The sequence below is a fragment of the Lactuca saligna genome, chromosome 5 (assembly GCF_052625555.1).
Source record: "Lactuca saligna cultivar CGN05327 chromosome 5, ASM5262555v1, whole genome shotgun sequence".
Taxonomy (NCBI): domain Eukaryota; kingdom Viridiplantae; phylum Streptophyta; class Magnoliopsida; order Asterales; family Asteraceae; genus Lactuca; species Lactuca saligna.
The window spans coordinates 82,464,051-82,481,102 of NC_136421.1; the positions used below are offsets into that span (position 1 = coordinate 82,464,051).

Genomic DNA, 17,052 nt, shown 5'->3' on the forward strand with positions numbered 1-17,052 from the left:
TATTGATTCTTCTACTAGCTTAGATAAAGCATCATTATGGCATTGTCGTCGTGGACATGTAAACAAGAAACGCATAGGCCAACTCCAAAAGGATGGCGTGTTGGAATCATTCGACCTAAAATCGGATGATAGTTGTGAATCTTTTTTACTTGGAAAGATGACAAAATCACCCTTCACTGGTACTTGTGAACGGGGTGAGGGTTTGTTGGACGTCATACATACCGATGTATGTGGACCATTCAAAACCGCTACAAGGGAGGCTAATAGGTATTTTGTGACTTTTATTGATGATTATAGTAGATATGGTTATGTCTACTTAATCAAACATAAGTCAAAAACCTTTGAAAAGTTTAAAGTATTTAAGCAGGAAGTAGAAAATCAATTGGGCAGGGACATTAAGATGCTTCGATCCGATCGAGGTGGTGAGTATCTTAGTACCGATTTCCTTGACTATCTTAAGGAGTGTGGGATTGTCTCACAATTGACACCTCCCAGGACACCACAGCTGAATGGTGTAGCTGAGAGGCGTAATCGAACCTTGTTGGACATGGTTCGCTCTATGATGAGTCGAACTTTGCTACCAATCTCTTTTTGGGGGTATGCTTTAGAGACTGCCGCCCGTATCCTTAATCTAGTCCCTACAAAGAAGGTTACCAAAACACCTCATGAGATGTGGACTGGGAAGGTTCCCAACTTGGACCACATCAAGGTTTGGCGTTGCGAGGCTTTCGTGAGGCGTGAAACTCATGACAAGCTCGAACCCCGAAGCGAAAGATGTATTTTCATCGGCTACCCACAAAATTCCTTTGGTTACCTCTTCTATAGACCCAGTGAGAATGTGGTCTTTGTTGCTAGAAGAGGGGTCTTTCATGAGAGAGAATTTATAAGCCAAGGAGACAGTGGTACATAAATTGACCTTGAAGAAATTCAAGAATCAATTGGTGAAAGAACCTTAGACACTAGCAATCAACTTGAGGAGGAAACTCCTGTTGAGACAGCTGACACACCTGTACCTCCTAGGCGTTCCGCACAGGTTAGGAACACACCTGAGTTTTATTATGGTTTTCATATTACTACGGAAGGTGATACGTTTATCAGTGATAGTACACTGGTAAATTTGGATGAACCTAGCAGCGTTAAGGAAGCCATGGCAGGCCCGGAGTCTACTAAATGGAAGGAGGCTATGGACAGCGAGATACAATCCATGTATGACAATCAAGTGTGGAACTTGGTTGACAATGTGCCGGGACGTAAGACAGTCGGGTGCAAATGGATCTTCAAGAAGAAGACTGACATGAAAGGTAAAGTGCATACTTATAAGGCTATACTGGTTGCGAAGGGTTTTACTCAGACTCATTGTATTGATTATGATGAAACCTTCTCACCGGTAGCTAAGATTAAGTCTATTAGGGTTATGCTAGCCATTGCTGCATTTCATGATTATGAAATATGGAAAATGGATGTCAAAACCGCTTTCCTCAACGGAAAGTTGGCTGAGGATGTGTACATGAATCAGCCAGAAGGTTTTGTAAGTGCGGAGTATCCTAATAGAGTGTTCAAGCTTGAGAAATCCATTTATGGGTTGAAGCAAGCATCTCGTAGCTGGAATCATTTTTTCGATGTGAAGGTCAAAGAGTTTGGTTTCTCGAGAAGTGAAGATGAATCTTGCGTGTATTTTAGAGCTAATGGAAGTATAGTTAGCTTCTTGGTACTGTATGTGGATGACATACTACTTATAGGAAATGACATCCCAACCTTACAGGAGGTTAAGTCCTGGCTTGGGAAGTGTTTTGCTATGAAGGACCTAGGGGAAGCTGCCTATATCCTAGGGATAAGGATATTAAGAGAAAGGAGTAAAAGACAAATAGGATTTAGTCAGAGTACCTACTTGGATAAGGTGTTGAAAAGGTTCAACATGCAGAATTCCAAGAAAGGAGATTTACCGATCCAAAGCAATGCTAAGCTGAGTACAGAGGCTGAGATAGCAGAGATGAGCCAATTACCGTATGCTTCCGCTATTGGCTTGATCATGTATGCTATGACTTGTACCCGACCTGATGTGGCTTTTGCTTTGAGCATGGTCAGCAGATATCAGGGGAACCCTGGCAAGGCTCATTGGACCGCGGTGAAGAACATTCTCAAGTACCTACGGAGGACTAAGGATTGGATCCCTACCCTTGGTGGGAGTGATGACTTGAGAGTACTAGGGTATAGTGATGCTAGTTTTCAGACTGATAGGGATAACTTCCGCTCAGGGGAACCCTGGAAAGGCTCATTGGACCGCAGTGAAGAACATTCTCAAGTACCTACGGAGGACTAAGGATTGGATCCTTACCCTTGGTGGGAGTGATGACTTGAGAGTATTAGGGTATAGTGATGCTAGTTTTCAGACTGATAGGGATAACTTCCGCTCTTAGTCGGGTTGGGTCTTTACTCTAAATGGAGGGGCAATATCTTGGAAGAGTTCCAAGCAGGAGATGGTGGCTGATTCGACTTGTGAATCAGAGTACATAGCAGCGAGTGAAGCAGCGAAGGAGGCAATATGGCTGAAGAACTTCATCGGAGACCTTGGAGTTGTACCAGCTATTAAGGAGCCTATGGAGATTTTATGTGACAGCAATAGTGCGGTTGCCTTAGCAAAGGAACCGACAGATCATGGCAGATCCCGACACATTGACAGAAAATACCACTTCATAAGACAAAAGATAGAAGAAGGACTCATCGTGGCAAAGAGGGTATCATCGGATGAGAACCCTGCAGATCCCCTTACGAAGAGACTGACGAGGGTTAAGCATTTTCAGCATGCGAGGCGCATTGGCTTGAGGGACGATATTAGTTTTACAGATTAGATAGCTTTTCTGAAACTAGTAAAATGTAATCGACGTTTGATGATGAATAAAATTGTGATTTATTTATGAGTAAGGTGTTGCTATCATTGTCAATTATTTACTATTGTTTCAGTTTTGCATGTTTTGACTTCCAGAATAATTAATTTATTCAAACCTCCACAATCGGTCATACGTCGGAAGTAGGTATGAATCAAGATTGTCATGAATTGGGTTTGTAGATGGCTAAAGGTGTTTAGACATAGCAATGGTTGCTGCAACATTAGTGAGTACTCATAAGTTATGAGTATTGGATTAAACCCACGCTCACTTGTATTACATCATGGAATTTATCTCGAGTGATCATGAGACGATAATATCATGTAAGTCCTCAAACCTAGAGATATGAGTTGTTACCTATGAGTTGGTTGTGCATTGATTGCACGTAAACGCATCAGTAACTTGATGTTATAAAACGTGCCTTTGTGTGCAATTCAACAAGTAGTAGAATAAGCATATGAGTCAAAGTTTATCTGTTCCTTCTAGAAATAGAAGCGATATCTGGGCCCCTCGATGATTTTGTGTAGACACATGTACCGGGCCCGGTCAGAACTAAGTTGATGTCTTCAATTAAGTTCTTTGTCAAACAAATCGGAAATCGGGAAACAACTGCCAGACAATAAGCAAGACATTGTTCCATGTGTTTGTCCGGCTGATATCATGAGAACAGAGGATTATATAATCACTTATCTAAATGGCGCTTCATAGTTTAACAGAGTTTTTGAGAGCTACGATTGCCGGTTGGTTCCTGAAGTAATATAGGCAAATACAGTTATTAGACTTATCCAAGTGGGAGTCTGTTGGATAAGGTGTCTAAGTCCATAACTTATTTGGTATATACTTGACCCGACCCGGCATGGTCCATTTGGGTTGCACTTCACCCGAACTATTTATGGATAACTTTATGAGAATTGTACACTTACGATTTATTAATATATTATAAGTGATAATGTATTAATATAAAGTCATGTTATTTAATTAGTTTTAATCTTAAATTTATTATGAATTAATTTAGTGATTAAAAGGAAGACTAATTAAATCATGGGCTATTGTATTTATATAGTGTGGGCTAATACTCATTTGTTAATGGGCTATGCTTATATGGAAGTCCATGGATGATCCATGGAGCTTTTAACCCATGGATCCTTAGAAAGGAAAGGACATGGGTTATTAGGGTTTCACTCTAACCATGCACACTATATAAAGGAGATTATGTTGCATGAAAGAGGGACTAGTGTGTGTGAAGAAAAGGTGGCCGAATTCTTAGAGTAAGAATACATTCTCATAGTTTTTCCAAGTTTGTGGTGATTTGTGATTTCCATTTGAGGCATTCACATTATTGGTGCTCGGCTCTCAAAATCCAAGGAATCTACAATCCACAAAAGGTTAGTAATTCATCTAGTTCTTTTATGTTTAAAAGTTCCCCATGCTATGCTAGATAGGATATGAACCTTGGAAAAATTATTATTTTGCATGTATTAGACAAACGTAGATCCAAGGTTTATTAGGGTTGCATGTACACTTAGGAAGTGTTAGAATGCTCAAAACCCATCAACATGTCGTTCGGATAAGGGATCGTATAGTCCTTTGTTCTAGATATCATGCTGAAAATTACATGGAACGTAATCATACTTAGTGCTTAGCATAATGTTCCTCGATTTCTGATTTGTTCGACATAGAACTTAGTTGAACACATCAACTTTGCTCTGATCGGGCTCGACACATAAGTCAAACCAAATCATCGAGTGGCCAAGATATCACTTTTATCCTCTTAGAATAAAAGGAACAGATTAACTTCAACTCATATGCTCTTACTATTCACTAATTGAATCATGCACAATAATGCGTTTTATAACATCAAGTTACTAATGTGTTTACACATTATCAATGCACGATCAACCAGCAAACAATAACCATATCTCTAAGTGTTAAGACTATAAGATATTATCGCTTTGCGATCACTCGAGAAAAAATTCCATGAAGTGATACCAGAAAACGTGGGTTTTTTCCAATGCTCAAATCACAAATTCATAAGCACTCATGAACTTTGTAGCAAACCTCAGCTATGCCTGAAACCTTTCAGGCAATCTACAAAACAAATTCATGATAGTCTTTTTTTCATATCTACTTCCAACATATCAGTGACTGTGGACCGTTCGAACAATCTTATTATTCGGGAAGTCAAAATATGAAAAAATGAAACAATAGATAAATAATTAACATAAGACAGTAACTTTACTCATAAATAAAACACCTTTATTTATCAATCAAATGTTAAGTATAAATTATCTATTACACGTTTCCTATCTAATCTAAACTCATATCGTCCTTCAGCCCAATGCTCCTAGCATGTTGCAAGTGCTTAACCCTACTCAGTCCCTTCGTAAGGGGGTCTGTTGGGTTATTTTCTGACGATACCCTATTCACTACGAGGAGTCCCTCTTCTACCCGATGTCTGATGGAATGGTATTTTCTTTTGATATGTCTGGATCTACCGTGATCCCTTGGCTCCTTGGTTAAGGCAACCGCACCTTCATTATCACAAAAAATTTCCATAGGCTCCTTTATGGATGGAATAACTCCAAGGTCACCAAAGAATTTTTTCAACCATATTTCTCCTTTGACGCTTCACTCGCCGCAATGTACTCTGATTCGCACGTTGAATCAGCCACGGTCTCCTGCTAGGAACTTTTCCAAGTCACTACTCCTCCGTTAAGGGTAAAGACCCAGCCTGACTGCGAACGACAATTATACCGATCTGACTGGAAACTAGCATCACCATACCCTCGCACCCTTAAGTCATCACTCCCACCGAGGACTAGAAACCATTCCTTGGTCCTCCGAAGGTACTTAAGTATATTCTTAACTGCAATCCAATGAGCTCTACCAGGGTTTCCCTGATATCTGCTGACCATGCTCAAGGCGAAGGCCACATCAGGGCAAGTACAAGTCATAGCGTACATGATTGAGCCAACCGTGGAAGCATAAGGTACTCGGCTCATCTCAGCCATCTCAGCCTCTGTACTCGGGCTCTGAGTCTTACTCAGCTTCGTTTTGCTTTAGATTGGTAACTCCCCTTTCTTCGAATTTTCCATCCTAAAATGCTTTAGCACCTTATCCAAGTATGTATCCTGACTAAGTCATATCAGTCTCTTACTTCTTTTTCTTACTATCCTTATTCCGAGAATATATGCAGCCTCTCTAAGTTCCTTCATTGCGAAACACTTCCCGAGCCAGGATTTAACTTCCTACAATGTCGGGACGTCGTTTCCTTTGAGTAGTATGTCATTGACATATAATACAAGGAAGCTCACTATACTCCCAATGGCTTTGACATACACACAAGATTCATCTTCGCTTCGCAGAAAGCCAAACTTTTTGACCTTCTCGTCAAAACAAAGATTCCATCTGCGAGATGCTTGTTTAAGTCCAAAAATGGACTTGTCAAGCTTGCACACTCTATTAGGATGCTTTGCATTGACAAAACCTTCTGGCTGAGCCATGTAAACATCCTCAGCCAGCTTCCTATTAAGGAAAGCGGTTTTGACATCCATTTGCCATATCTCATAGTCATGAAATGCAGCAATGGCCAGCATTACTCTAGTAGACTTTATCTTCGCAACTAGTGAGAAGGTCTCATCATATTCAACTCCGGGAGTTTGAGTAAAGCCCTTCACAACCAATCACGCTTTATAAGTGTGCACATTCCCATCCATGTTCATCTTCTTTTTGAAGATCCATTTGCAACCGACCGTCTTACGATCCGGTACATTATCAACCAAATTCCAAACCTGGTTGTCGTACATGGACTGAATCTTGCTGTCCATAGCCTCTTTCCATTTTGCAGACTTCGGGCCTACCATGGCTTCCTTATAGCTGCTAGATTCATCCAAATTTATCAGTGTTTCATCACTAATAAACGTATCCCCTTCAGTAGTAATATGAAAACCATAAAACTGGGCTGGAACACTACCTCTTTCGGAACGTCTAAGAGGTAAGGACTCGTCAATCGGCTCAACCGGAGTTTCCTCCTCGGGTTGAGCGCCAGTGGTAAAGGTTCTTTCATCGTTTTGTTCTTGAATCTCTTCCAGATCAATTTGCCTCCCATTGTCTTCTTGACTTATGAGTTCTCTCTCTCGGAAAACCCCTCTTCTAGCAACGAAGACAACATTGTCACTCGGTCTATAGAAGAGATACCCAAAAGACTTATGTGGATAACCGATGAAATAACACTTCTCCCTATGAGGTTCTAGCTTATCGTGAGCCTCTCGTCTTATGAAGGTCTCGCAACCCCAAACCTTGATATGTGCCAACGAGGGAGCTTTCCCTGTCCACATCTCATGAGGTGTTTTGGCAACCTTCTTGGTGGGAACTAAGTTAAGGATATGGGCGGCAGTCTCTAAGGCATACCCCCAGAAAGCTATTGGTAATGAAGCCCGACTCATCATAGAACGAACCATGTCTAACAAGGTTCGATTACGTCTCTCAGCCACACCATTCAATTGTGGCGTTCTTGGAGGCGTCAATTGCGAAACAATTCCGCATTCCTTTAGATAGTTGTGAAATTCAAGACTTAGGTACTCTCCTCCTCGAACTGACCGAAGCCTCTTGATTTTCCTGCCCAGCTGATTCTCCACTTCATTCTTGATCTCTTTGAACTTTTCAAAGGTTTCTGATTTATGCTTGATCAAGTAGATATATCCATATCTGCTATAATCATTTGTAAAAGTCACGTAGAAGCGGCAATCATCCCTTGTGGTGGATCTAAAGGGCCCACACACATCGGTGTGTATGAGATCCAGTAAACCCTCACCCCTCGCACAAGTGCCAGTGAAGGGTGACTTTTCGATCTTCCCAAGTAAACAAGATTCACACACGTCATCGTCCCTAAGGTCGAACGACTCCAACACTCCATCCATTTAGAGTTGGGATATGCGTTTCTTGTTGACATGGCCAAGGCAAAAATGCCACAATCATGCTTTGTCTAAACTATTAGACGAATCAATATTCAACACATCATTTCCTAAGTTGTCTACAACCAACACATATTCATATATTCCATTACAGGGCAATGTATTGAAATAGAAAACACCATTCAAATAAACATTAATAGAACCATTACTATTATCAAATGAATATCTGAAACCTTGTCTATATAATCCATGAAAAGAATTGATGTTCCTTTCCATATCTTGCGAATAGCAACAATTATTTAAATCTAGAACTAACCCATTACTCAACACTAAAGAATAAACTCCGACTCTGGTCACAGGCGACGATCTTCTGTTTCCCATAATCAAGTTCATCTTCCCATGCTCCACTTCCTTACTTCTTTTTAGGCCCTGCAAATCAGAATAAATGTGGAAACCACACCCTGTATCAAGAACCCATGAAGTAGCAAGTGATGAGTTGTTAGATTTAATAAAATACATACCTGCGAAGGTGGGGATTTATCTTCCCATCCTTGATGTCTTGCAGATATTTAGGGCAACTTCGTTTCCAGTGACCCTTCTCGTGGAAATAGAAGCACTCTGCTTCTTTGGGGTCAGAAGAGGGTTTAGTGGGGCCAGCTTTGGTTCCACTGGAGGATGAACCATCACAAGATCTTACCTTTTCGTAGCTCTTAAAAGAATCCTTCCTCTTTTTTTCCCTTCCCTTGACCAATTGCTAACACGGAAGTTGCCACAGTAGGGGTTGATGCAACAGATTTGTCTTTCGGATTGCTCTCAGCAACTCTCAACAATCCTTGAAGCTTACTCATGGAGACCTCTTCCTTATTCATATGGTAGGTCATTCAGAATTGGTTGTAGCACGAGGGCAAGGAGTGGAGAATGACATCGATAGCCAAATCCTCATCAAATTTAACATTTAATTTGAGAAGACGATCAGCGTACCTCTGCATCTTCTGCAGATGCGAGGTTAGGGATTCCCCACTCCCCATCTTAGTGGTTATCATGTTAGTAAAGATCCCATAGCGCTCTTTCCTCTCACTCTGGTGATACCATTCCAACAAATCTTGATGCATCTCGTATGGATAGATGTCCTCATAGGACTTTTGGAGTTCAAGGTTCATAGTGGCCAGCATGATGCAATAAACTTTCATAGCATCACGCTCGTGGGCCTCGTAGGCGGCCAACTCCTCGGGAGTAGCAGTTTCGGGATGGATCTTTTCAAGCTTGTCATCGAGGACATACTCTTTGTCCTCGTAGCGAGTGATCTTACGAATGTACCTCATCAAATCGTTAAAGTTTGAACCATCAAATGTCACCTTTTGACACAGGTTCATCAGCGAAAATGACCCAGAAGCGTTGTTGTTCTTATTAGCAGACATCTGAAAATAGAAAAGAACAAAGTTTGATTAGAAATGAGTCCCTAATTAAACACCCAAATGAGAAATTAGGGCTAGGACCCAACAGCTTTATTTACAACTTAGAAAGGGATGTCGTACTCTAAAAGTAAATAATTTGAAGGTAAGTGAATGACGATTCACTAATTCTCACCATGAAAAACAAAAAAGAGATTAAGTTTTAAATGTATTTGAAAATTCCTAGATCTTTGAGATTCATTGAACCTTTCATTGACATGTTTAAATCTTGATTTGCCATTCAATTTTGTGACTGGGATACCGAGGATCACAAACAAGGTGTGAATAACCATGCGAATCAACATTGTGCACTCAATGTTACTATCACCTAATCAATGTGCCGGTTAACCACACACGCTCCATTGATCTATGATAAACATCGAGCCACCCTTCGCTACCAATGTCAAACCCAAATTAGTGTGCCGGTTAGCCACGCACGCTCCACTAACGTATGACACGGGTATGAAGTGTGATTCCATGGAATAGCAACATTTTCACATTTTACCCTAAAGTAACTACGATTGGGAATTTGTAGAAAACATTCTAGTTACTTTGTATCATTCATTATACCTTTTAATGAGGAGATGATTGCCCTATCCTACCCGTTCGGCTAACAACCCTCCACCAGTCAAGAAAGCGGTGGGTGTGAGTGTACACCCATTAAGCATCATTTTTTAGGCAACAACCTTATACCCACCTTATAGACCGGCTTTGTGAATGAGGTCTACTAACGGTAAGACTAGCATTTTAAGTTATACATATATATATATATATATATATATATATATATATATATATATATATATATATATATATATATATATATATATATATATATATATATATATATATGTATTAATCTTATAATAAATAAAGTATATGGTTGAATTTTAAACTTGTAAAATTCTAAGGGTTTGAAATTTAAACAATTCAAAACTAAACTTTTAATCAACAATTTTAAATTTCAAAACTTGATGGAAAGTTTTCAACTTTTCAAAACACAAAGGATCAAATAACATATAACACAAATTAAACAATTAACTTTGGTGATTATCTGTATTTGACCTAATTCAATTTCTTGCAAGATAAGTTACCCAATTAATACAAATAATCAATTTTAATCATATAAGGAATTTCTTATCTAATCAATTGGTAATTATCTTGGGTTTTGGCAAGGATAATCTTTCAAAAACAATAAAATTCGTATTTTATCAGTTTCAAACATATATGGTAATTCTCCTTAAGCAAAACAGCAAGAAAATCTGAAAATCCCTCTGTCTGATGCTCCGCCTCGCCGAGTCACTCACTGGACTCGCCGAGTTGGATTGACTCGCCGAGTCCATGAAGTGACTCGTCGAGTCAGTTCGAACAGAGGGCCAGAAAATGATTTTCAGCAAGTAAACAGTTAAAGCATCACATACAACAGAAACCAATCAAGTCTTTGATACCACTGATGGGTTTTATGCATAAGAACAATCCTATGTGCTCATATAAACCCTAATGCTTGGATCTAGGTTTCTCTATTGTACATGCAATGTATCCAAGACTTACAACCCTAGATCTAAGATGTATAATTCGAAATTAACATTATAAGAACATATCTAAGTGTTTACCTCTTTCAAATTGCTTGAAATCCTTTGCATCTTCTTGTTCTTGAGCTTAGAGTCACAATTGTAACTCCTCTAATGGTTCACAAACACCACAAGCAAAAAGGCTATTAGGAGATAGGGGAAGAACACTAGAAATCGGCCTTAGGGTTTCTATTGGAAGCAAGCATCCGAAAATTGCATGCAAGGGCCTCAATTTATAGTGTATGCTACTAGGGTTTCAGGTAAAACCCTAATGGACAGCTTAGTGACCAAGCAACCCATGGAACCTTCTAGGTTAAGGCCTTTGGACGAAAATATGATGGATCCCCATCATAATTTCATTCCCCCTTATACCTATTAGGTTTCCTAGCCCAAAACTCAACTATCATACTTTTGACAGTTTATAGCCCTTTATTCAATTAATCCCTTTTAGTCACCAAATTAATTCCTAATTAATTTATGACTAATATTAATCAAATAATATGATTTCTCCTTTAATATATTAATCTTATAATATATTAATAAATCATAATTTCCTCTCTCTCTTCTCAAATAACCTTGTCAAGTTGCTTTGGTGAAAGCAACCCAAAAAGACCATGCATAACCAGGTCAAGTACATACCAAATATAGTTACGGGCTTAGACAATAATCCAACACATCCGCCCCCAGATGTTTCCGTCGACCTGGTTTGGGGGTGTGACAATTAAGTCCGATTTCCCCACCTTATTTCCAACCTTCATCATTACAAACGTCTTCTCTTGCAAACCCTATCCCTATTGTAGCATTTTGAAGCTTGAGTGTGTGTTTTTGTGTGTTCCAAAGGAACAAGAAGGTGGTGGTGAAGCTTGGAAAGCTAGAAGCAACCTTGGATCTGGAAGTCTTGCATTATTCTCCATCTCTAGAAGGTATAAAGTTCATATCATGATGGATAACTTGTTAGATCTTGGTTATATGATATTTTATGAGTTTTTTGTCCCAAAAATGGGGATTCTTGAGCATGACATGTTCTTGACCCAATAAGTCATCCTTTCAGACCTTATGAGGGGTCTTGAGTCAGAAAAATATAGTCTTGACGGTTGGTTTTCCTCCATGCATTCTATATAAGTTCTTAATGCATTAAGATGTTGTACTTTGGGGTATTTGGCACTTAATGGCCATGCAAGACCATAAAGTTGGAAAATTTATGGTCAAAGACATCATTTTGGCCTTGGATCTGCATTTGGACATATTAAGTCGAAGTATATGTGAAAATTATAGATTTGGAGAGTACGTCATGCGTACCTATGCGTACGCCGAGCGTACTCAGTCAATTTACCCGATCACGGTCAAGCCAGAGTATGCCCCGTGTACGCAAACTATATCCACTCTGCTAGTTTGACTCACTTGACTTGTTGATTTTAACCAGTATTGACCAAGGGTATTTTTGGAAAATTATTAATGGATAATGTTTTGACATTTAGGTTTTGGGTGAGCCGGTATTTGGAGCAGTCTATCATTTAGCTTTTCGTCGGACTGTGAGGTGAGTCTTTCCTCACTATACTTACAGTTCGAAGGCACCAAGGCCGGCCCATTGGATTGATATCCTGATTTATTGTATGTGCTAAGTTGTAGTGATCTATTAAATCTGTATCCCGACATATAGGATGTAGTATGTGGTAATGGTATGTGAATCTGCATTTATGTCTGATAATCGGTTATATGGTTAACTGTTGTTAGATATATGTTATGTATGTGTATGTCAACATAATATGGTTAGGATGAGATGGTAACGCTTTGTGCGGTAGCCAACAAACCCTGGAGCAAGCCAGACATAAGCTGTGGGCAAGCCAAACTTATGGTGTGGGGTCGAGGGCAAGCCAAAAAAAAGTTGTGGACATGAGGGCAAGCCAGACTTATGCTATGGGATCGAGAGCAAGCCAAACACAATATGTGAGCCTGAGGGCAAGCCATACTTATGTTGTGGGCTCAGGAGCAAGCCAGATATGAGTTGTAGGCACAATAGGCAAGCCAGACTCATACTATGGGATCAGGGGTAATCCAGTACTTTGTTGTGGACCAAATACACATTGTTGTTTGTTATGTTTATATGGTGGTAGTTTGGGGGAAACTCACTAAGCTTTGACTTGCGGTTTTAATTATTGTCTCATGGTATTTCTTATGATTGCGGGAAGGCAAATGCGTAACCGTACACATCTTCTGTTATGGCTTTATGATTACGAGACACTCTGATAATGATAAGCGATTTAGATACAATCATTTTGTAAACACTTTATGATTTTGGGTTCCCTGAAATAGTTTAAATTTGTGTGATTTTTTAGATGTTACAAGTTGGTATCAAAGCCTTGGTTTGAGCGAATTGGAGGAACATCCGTGTGAATCCGGTCACACACTAAGGAACTCCAAAAAAGTAATACATAATTTGAATGTTTTGGCGAAACAGTTGACCATTATAATCGATATAAAAAAACATAAAATTGGTGAAGTTATTTATATGGTTTACCTAATTTAACACGCTTTAGCTACAACAAAAATGGTAAATGTTGACAATTAATTCGGAAAATTAATTGGTTTTTCAAAAAATAGTAACATTGTAACAGTTCTAACTATTTTGTTTTTATAATCACATATAGATACAATCAATCCTCTAGTCAACAAAAAATAAACTTGTTCTTAATTTAATAGATAATGTGATATTTTAGCGTTATGAAGAGAGACATAGAAGGAAAAGTGGAAAAAAATCATAGCAGTCACAAACACACGCTCACTCAAATACATAAACATACATATAGTCAAAGACACATACACACTATCACAAACATATATAAAAGAAGTTTATTACGATCAGATGACAGAAATAAATAAAAAACAGTATACATACACACTTCAAGTTATATCAAATGTAACATCAAGCCGAAACAAAGTTCATCAATGGAAAATTAATAGCATACAGACATTTAAATAATCATCATAACAAGTAGTTCTTACCTAGTAGAAAATAAATTGTAGTAGGAAGATAAGGAAAACCGTGGTGCCTTTTTTTTGTTCTAGTCACACCTTCTTTTTTTCTTCAGTTCAAACGTTCTTTATACACTGTATTATAGAATATATAAAATAACAATAGTTAATTATAGAGCTGAAACAAACCAAAAATAATGAAATTAATATCATAACAAAAATATGCAAAATCATACAAAAATTAAGTCAATTTAAATCATAATGTGACGATGAGTGGTGGTAGGATTAGGAAGTCAGTTTGGTAGAGAGATAGAGAGAGAGGTAGCCTTGGATCATCATGTGGAATCATTGCTGGAAAAGTGGTGCGAAGGTAGAGAGATGGTGCAGACGACGGTCAAATACGGTGGGTGGTAGAGGTTAGAGAAAGGATTGTGGTTCACTTTTCGTGTGATGTTAGTGTGGGTATATATATATATATATATATCTATATATATATATATATATATATATATATATATATATATATATATATATATATATATATATACTGAGAGAGAGAGAGAGACAACAAGATAGGGATGATGGATGCCATTGGCGGTAACGACCGTATCTTGGTGTGTAGAGGAGATTAGGGCTTTCAACATGTACAAGGAATTACCGAAATACATTTAGGTGCGCATTCATTTAGATTGAAAGCTTAATATGAATGTACATGATGTTAAAATAGTTATACCTCTTAAATTATAAGAAATATCTAAAATGTTTTCTATAATAGTAACGATATATCAACGAACTCCTAAAAATGGAGCGAAGCAACGAACCGAGAAATCGATTGCTTTTTCAATAAATTTCTTTCATTCCTCGCAATTAAAGGAAAGAACCAACAAACTAATTACTAAATCATTGTTCGATTACAAAAATTAAAAACTTATAATTTGATGTAAAATTTTCTAAACAAATCTTATGCATTTGATTGACGCATTGTTTTTTTTCCTACTTGTTTCACAAAAACCTTCAAAATCTTGATCCATTAAGATATTAGATTATTTATGTTGCTTTTAACTTTGTAAAGAAGGAAAAAATTTCATTTATGGTTCTTCTGAATTTAGGATGTGGAGTACTCTGATTTGTGACTTCTGGTGGTTCTGAATTCTGTGTAGAATTGTATTCTTCATGTGCAACAGTTTGCTGGTCATTTACTGCATTAGATGCATTTCCGTCATTTTCACATGTGGTTTAAAGCATAACCTCATTGGGTGGATGTGTATTAGTTTGATTCTTAGCCATTGGATCATCAAGATGCTACTCTTGTGAATTGATGTGGGTAGATGAATTAGGAATTTAGGATTAACTTGTCCTTCTTTCTCTGGAATGCCAATATTCAGGCCCGGTTTTGGGCAAGTGCAAGATGGGCAATGGAATAGAGCCCACAAATTGAAGGTGCCTATTTTTTTAATTGTATTACCGTTCAACCCAACTGCCAAATCAATTCAACATCATCTGAAGAATCAGCGACCAACGTCAAACCGAAGCTAGCGCCCAACAACGATCATTTGATCAATCATCATTGTTTTCATTTTCATTAAAAAAAAATGGATTGCAGCCTTCCAGACTGCAGCAACAGCAATCAGCAAATCAGCGGGCATCAGACATCAGGCATCGGTGTGCGAGACAGTACACACCCACAACAAATCGGCTTGAGACAGCATATAGGTGAGAAATGTCTGAATTGCAGATTGTGAATGGTTATAATCAAAGGCATCCTGGTCAAAAGGTAGTTTAGTTGCTCCTACAAATATATCACTATTGTTAATAACTTAATATCTAACAGTTTAAGTTCATGAATATAGACTGAAGAGGAAAACAATGATGGTTGGGAGACTGTTGGGAAGAAGCCTGCAAGAAAACACCAACAGGTAATTAAGTTATTAACTTATTACATTCTTGTTTAATTTCATACAACATCTTTTACCTAAAAAACTCACAAGTTCAAAAAGACAATTGGGAAAACTTCAAACGTCCTACAAATGAGAAAGAATATTCTAATGAAGTTTCACATACTTCTCAAACGGAACCCTCCCAAGATGAACTCAATGACATTATCCAAGCTTGAAACAAGCTATGGGAGCTTGATTACAACAGTTTAACACCTGGAAATGACTATGAAATCGACTGTGGTGAAGGAAAGAAGGCATATCAAAATCAAGATATGGCAGAAGGCAGCCTCGTCAATTGGCTAAGTGAAGATGTTCTAAAAAAACCTACAATTTCTCGATTCTATTCTCCTTTAGATAACTATAGTTCACATGAAGGGTATACAGAACAAGTCACTTCTCAAGAGAAACAAGAACAACTCGGTTTCATTGAAGAGATCTATAGAATTGCACATATTATATACCTTTTTAAGTATCTTTGGGCAAAGGGTATTGTATCCCATGATTATGCGGAATTTAAAGGGCTTTTGACAAGTCTTTGGTTTGATTTATATGGTCGTGGTTGCACCTCTAGTTGTTCTTCAACTTTTGAACATGTTTTTGTTGGAGAAATCAAAAGTCGCGGGGAGCAGTCGGTTTCAGGCTTCCATAAACTCGCGGGGAACAGTCGGTTTAGGGCTTCCGTAATTGGCTACAGGTGCGTGTATTTGAATAAAAAATTAGTTTACGTAATTTAATTCGTTACACGTTAAGGATTAAGGGCCTTTTTTATCCACCCCGTCTTGGGCATTTGAATCCTCAGAACCGGCCCTACCAATATCTAATCATTGTTCTAGAAGATAGTCGTTTTTAGTGTCCTGACAAATCAAAGAAAATTGCAGACATTCACAAAGCGATGTTATATTCACAGTGAAAGAAAACGAAACACAAGAACTCGATCTTGAAGACATTCACAAAGCTAAAAAGCATATGATAAAGTTGACTCAATCATCTACTGTTAGAAATCAGAAGGAATTGATCATCTCTTGGGCTAAAAGTTTGGACATGAACAGTAAGCAGATCACACGAATTGGGCTTCATAATTTGGATTAATGAATAATAATGGATACCAATTTGATCATGAACAAAAAAATGTTTGGGCTCAAAAATCAAAACAGATTTTGAATGAATTATGGGCTCGATCTAAACAAAAATTAATTGGATCAAACAAAAGGAATTGAAACGAATTAGATCCAATAAATCAAAACGATCAAAAATTCAAGAACATAACGCACGAATCAACGAGATTTAGAGAGTTCATGTAGACAGACTCACCGTAAATGCTC

At 38.2% G+C, this 17,052-nt stretch overlaps 1 pseudogene; it reads left to right on the top strand.

Moving 5' to 3' along the window:
- The first annotated feature begins 15,513 nt into the window (after positions 1 to 15,513).
- Positions 15,514 to 16,819, top strand: LOC145045482 (uncharacterized; annotated as a pseudogene).
- The last annotated feature ends 233 nt before the right edge of the window (positions 16,820 to 17,052 follow it).